The 6,000-nt window shown below is 33.5% G+C and overlaps 1 long non-coding RNA gene across 1 annotated transcript in view; it reads right to left on the minus strand.

The window, feature by feature from the left end:
• The window catches only part of LOC105472989 (uncharacterized), a 31,570-nt gene extending 25,900 nt beyond the window's left edge, over positions 1-5,670 (minus strand). Inside the window, exon 1 of the long non-coding RNA XR_003016110.2 lies at positions 5,594-5,670. This is a non-coding gene — a long non-coding RNA (uncharacterized lncRNA). The remainder of the gene's footprint in view (positions 1-5,593) is intronic.
• Between the last annotated feature and the right edge of the window lie 330 nt (positions 5,671-6,000).

Genomic DNA, 6,000 nt, shown 5'->3' on the forward strand with positions numbered 1-6,000 from the left:
TCAAACAAAACAAAACAAAACAAAAACTCGAGTTGGGCGGGGGTGGGGGGAACTCAAAAGGCTTACAGTGGACTTAGTGGACTTCTCAGGAGAAACCATCCAATCCAGGAGAGATTGGTGGCCTATTTTCAATATTCTGAATAAAATAAATTCCAACTAAGAATTTTATATCCCTCAAACTAAGCTTTGTAAGTGAAGGAGAAATAAAATATTTTCCAGAGAAGCAAGCACTAAGGGAATTCATTACCAATACAAAAGATCCTTAAGGGAGTTCTCAATGTTGAAACAAAAGGATGATACTTGCTGCCACACAAACACACTTGAGTACATAGCCTGCAGATCCTATAAAGCAACCACGCAATAGAAACTAGAAGTCAACAAGCTCACAACTTCACAACAGCTTTTAAACCTCACTTATCAATATTAATTTTGAAAGTAAATGGTGTAAACTCCCCAGCAAAAAGGCACACACAGGTAAGTTGAACAAAAAAAAAAAAAAAAAAAGAAAGAAAGAAAAAAAAGGAAGACCCATCTAGCTGCTGTTTTTAAAAGACCCATCGCACACATAATGACACTTACATGTTCAGAGAAAAGAGAAAAGGGTCGGAGTAAGAGCTACAACACAAATAGAAAACAAATATGAGCAAAAGTCACTATTCCCATATGAGATAAAACAGTCTTTCAACCAGCAACAGTATAAAATGACAAATAAAGGCATTACATAATCATAAAGTGTGCAATTCAACAAAATGAGTTAACTATCCCAAATATATAAGCACCCAACAATGAAGCACACAGATTCATAAACAAGTACTTCTAGAACTATGAAAAGATTTAGGCAGCCATATAATGATAGTGAGGACATCACAGCACTCTGACAGCAGTAGACAGACTATTGAAGCAGAACACTAACAAAGACATTCTGGGCCCAAACTTGACACTTGACCAATTGGATCTAATAAAAATCTACAGGATACTCTACCCATCAACCACTAAATATACATTTTTCTTATCTTTACATGGGACAAAGTCCAAGATCAACCACGTAATTGGCCGTAAAGTCTTAATAAATTTTTAAAAATTGGAATCATACAAATCATACTCTTAGACCACAGTGTAATAAAAATGTAAATCAATTCCAAGAACATATCACAAAACACATAATGACGTGAAAATTTAAAAACTTGCTTCTGAATGACATTTGGGTAAATAATGAAATCAAGACATAAATTTATTTTTTTTTCAAATAAATGAAAACAAAGACATAACATACCAACATCTTTGGGATGTAGCCATAGCAATGTTAAGAGGAAAGTATAGCACTAAACACCTACCTCAAAAGGAAAGGTCTCAAATCAACGATCTAACAGCACACCTACAGTAACCCAGAAAAACGATAATAAACTAAACCCAAAACTACCAAAAGAAGAGGCATAGCTAAAATTAGAGTACAACTGAATGAAATTAAGACCTAATAATCCATATGAAGAATCATCAAAAGCAAAAGTTAGGTTATTTGAAAAGATAAAAAGATTAATAGACTGGTAGCTAGATTATCAAAGAAAAAAGGAAAAAGGATTCAAATTAGCACAATTAGAATCTACAAAGGTGATATTTAAATGAATTTCTCAGAAATACAAAAGAACCTCAGACTAATATGAATGGATACCTCTATGCACACAATCTAGAAAATCTAGAGGAAATGGATACATTCCTAGAAACACACAACCTCCAAAGATAGAAACAGGAAGAAATTGAAATACTGGACAGACAAATATTGAGTTCCAAATTTGAATCACTGATAAAAAAAAAACTTACCAACCAAAGAGATCGCAGACCAGATGGTTTCTAATTCTATCAGATACAAAAAGAGGTCGTACCAATTCTACTGGAAATATTCCAAAAAATGGAGGATGAAATTCTCCCTAACTCGTTTGAAGAAGCCAGCATCACCCTGAAACCAAAGACTGGCAAAGACACAATAAAAAATAAAACTACCAGCCAATATCCCTGATGAACATGGGCACAAAATCCTCAACAATATACTGGTAAACCAAATCCAGCAGCATATCAAAAAGTTAATTCACCATGATCAAGTAGGCTTAATTCCTGAGATTCAAGTTTGATTCAACAAACCCAAATCAATAAATGTGATTCACTACATAAACAATATTTTTTTAAAAACATATGAACCTCTCAATAGATGAAGGAAACACTTCCAATAAAATTTGCCATCACTTTATGATAAAAACCCTCAATAAAGTAGGCATCAAAGCAACACACCTCAAAAAAATAAGAGCCATGTATGAAAAATCCACATTTAACATCACATCAAATGGATTAAAACTGAAAGCATTCCCCTTGAGAACTACAACAAGACAAGGATACCCACTCTCACCATTCCAATGCAAAATAGTACTGTAAATGCTAGCTACAGCAATTAGGCAAGATAAGGGAAAAAGGACGTCTAAGTAGATAAATGAAATAGGAAAAGAATTCAAACTATTCACCAAAAAGCCATTAGAAACGGTAAAAAATCAATGTACAAAAATCAGTAACATTTCCATACACCAATAACATTCAACTGAAAGGCAAATCAAGAATGCAACCCCAATGACAATAGCCACACAAAAAAATCAAATACCTAGGAATACATCTAAAAACAGAGTAAAAGATCTCTACAAGGAGAACTAGAGAACACTACTAAAAATAATAAATGACACGTAGCATGCTATTGAATTGAAATAATCAATATCATTAAAATGGCCATACTCCCCAAAACAACTGACAAATTCAGCACCGTTCCTACCAAATGACCAATTTCATTTTGCACAGACATGGAAAAAGAAAATTATTCTGAAATACATATCGAACAAAAAATAGCCTAAATAGGCAAAATAATAGTAAGTAAAAAGCACATGTTGAAGGTATCACATTAGCTGACTTCAGAATATGCTATGAGGCTACAGTAACCAAAACAGCATGGTAGTGGTACAAAAACAGATAAATGGATCAAGGGAACAGAATAGAGAAACCAGAATTAAGTTGCACACTTAGTTCCATCTAATCTTAAACAAGGCTGAAAAAATGAGTAATGGTGAAAGGCCTCCCTATTCAACAAATGGCACTGGGGTACCTGGAAAGCCATATGCAGAATAATGAAACTGGACCCCTACCTTTTACCATATACAAAAATTAACTCAAGATGGGTTAAAATCTTCAATGTAGGACCTTAAAGTATTAGAGTCCTGGAAGAAAACCTAGGAAATAACTGGACACTGGTCTTGAAAAAGAATTATGATGAAGACCTCAAAGGCAATTGCAACAGAAGCAAAAATTGATAAGAGATCTAATTAAACCAAAACTTGTCTGCAAGGCAAAATAAACTGCACAAAAAGTAAACACCTTACAGAATGGGAGAAAGTATTCACAAGCTATGCATCTGACAACGGTGTAAGATTCAGAATCGGTAAGGAACTTAAACAAATTTACAAGTATAAAATGAGCAACTGTATTAAAAAGTGAGCAAGGGCACAAACAGACACTTTTTAAAAGACATACACATTATTGACATACACATTGTCAGCATACATAGGAAAATATGCTCAACAACACTAATCATTAGAGAAATGCAAATCAAAGCTGCAGTGAAATACCATCTCACGCCTGTAAGAATGTCTATTATTAAAAAGTCAAAAAATAATGGGTGTTGGTGAAGCTGTAGAGAATAGGAACATTTATACACTGTTTGTGGGAACGTAAGTTAGTTCAACCACTGTGGGAAGCATTTTGGAGATTTCCCAAAGAACTTAAGACAGAATTACCTTTTGATCCAGTGATCCGAATACTGGGTGTATATCAAACGAAAACAAATCATTCTATAAAAAGACATGTACTTGCAGGTTCATCACGGTGCTACTCACAATAACATAGGCATAGAATCAACCCAGGTGCCCATCAATGGTGGACTGTATAAAGAAAACATGGTATGTATACACCATGGAATACTATGCAGTCATTAAGCAGAACTAAATTATGTTCTATGCAGAAACATGATGCAGCTAGAAGCTAGTAGCTGCTGATTAAGACAGTAACAGAAAACCAAGTACCACATGTGCTCATGTATAAGTGGGAGCTATATTTCAGGTACTCATGGACATAAACATGGCAACAATAGACTCTGAGGACAACTAGTGGGGAAGTGGTGGAGCGAAGGAGGGGGACAAGCTTCTAAAAACTATTGGGAACTATGCTCAGTACCTGAGTGATGGGATCACATATCCCAAACCTCAGCATCATGCAATATACTCAGGAAACAAATCTGCATATATACTCCCTAAATCTAAAATAAAAGTCAAAAAATTGTGGAAGCATATAAAAAAAGAAAATGATACAGATTTTCACCTAGTTTTACTTGAAATATATGCCATTCTTTTTCCTTGATAAATATATACTGAATTAAAAATATATTTGCATAATAAAACCAAAACATTATAATGCTGACTGCATTTTCTTATTTTGGGATTAATAGGGTAGGAAAGGAGAACTCCATTATAGTAAGTGGCATGCAAATTAATTTGTGCTCAAGATGAAGTTGATATTATTACTCTTGCACGCACATAAACATAAATATGCACTCCAGCTATGTATGAATAGTTAGGAAGCTCTTGGTTCTGCACCACATTGCATTATTTTTAAAGGAAAGAAAGACATTTTCAGGGTTAGCCCCAAAAGCAAGTCAGTGAAATGTCAAACACATTTTGGCAAGTGGTCAAAAGAAGAATATTGAAAGGTGAAACCAGAGCTCATTCTTATTAATAATCTGTTACATAATAATGAGATTTTGAAATAATGGACAAGAGCACAATCCTGAAAGTCAATGGGATTATAATGATGGAAGTATTGTAAAGGAATTAATATTATAAAGGAAGGGTATGATTCACATTTACGGTGTTAAAAATACTGTAGTAATCACCAAATCTATTTACACCTCAAATAAGTGAAAGCATGCTTTCTCCATTTAGCTTTTTAAATAAATTACTGGGAATACCTCTTTTATGAATATTCACCTATGTACAAATGATACTTGGTAAAATTTTAACCACAATAAAGCCAAATCTCCAGGCACATTCTGAAACCACTTAGTTAGTAGTCCAAGAAATGATATTTGTTTCACTATGGGAAAGCAAAAACAAAGGCAAATTTCAATTTTTACTCAGAATAGTCTTAGCACCAACTTTTTCATTTATCTTCCAAAAATACCAAGGTATTAAACCAGTCGAGTGTTTTGGTTACTTATTCAAAAGTTCTTTTAAAATGTTATCTTAGGATGTGCAGGTATAGACAAATAAAGACACATAAAATAAAATAAAATCGATATTTAAAGCACCTGAGGTTATTTTGGTTGGTTTTATTCACTGTATATTTTGTTTTTAAAATTTCAGAGTATAATTTCAATCTGTTGTGAATACAGCATTTTGCATCAGAGTGATTTCATGTTCTATTAAGAAGCAATTATTTTTCAGACCAAAAAATTATGATTTTGGAGTTTTACCCTTGTATTTGTCTAAACTTTAAGTCATATTTAACGTACTCCTCCTTGTCTCTGGCAGTAGAGCAGGCCATACTTTAAAGAAAGGAAGGGTTTTGGTTTAAACAGATGGCTTCCTGTCCTCCCTGATTCAAGGGTCACCATAGCAACGAGGAAAGAGGAGGTGTTGCCTAGCAACTGGAAATATTAATGAAGAGATTTCCAAAATGTATTTAGGGAAAAAAAGTTATTGGAAGAACTTCAGAACTTGGCATAAATGTACACCAAAATTTATTTATGAAACATGCTGAGTACATAATCATAAATCTGGAAGACATAATGTTTTAAAAGGGAAAATATCAAACAATGGCCTTATTAGATTTTTTCAAAAACTGGTATTTTTGCATTAATGACATCATTTATTGACAAATACGACAAAGTAAAATCACTCATTTTTTTCTTCAGATGTA

This window comes from Macaca nemestrina, chromosome 6 (assembly GCF_043159975.1).
Source record: "Macaca nemestrina isolate mMacNem1 chromosome 6, mMacNem.hap1, whole genome shotgun sequence".
NCBI classification, from domain to species: domain Eukaryota; kingdom Metazoa; phylum Chordata; class Mammalia; order Primates; family Cercopithecidae; genus Macaca; species Macaca nemestrina.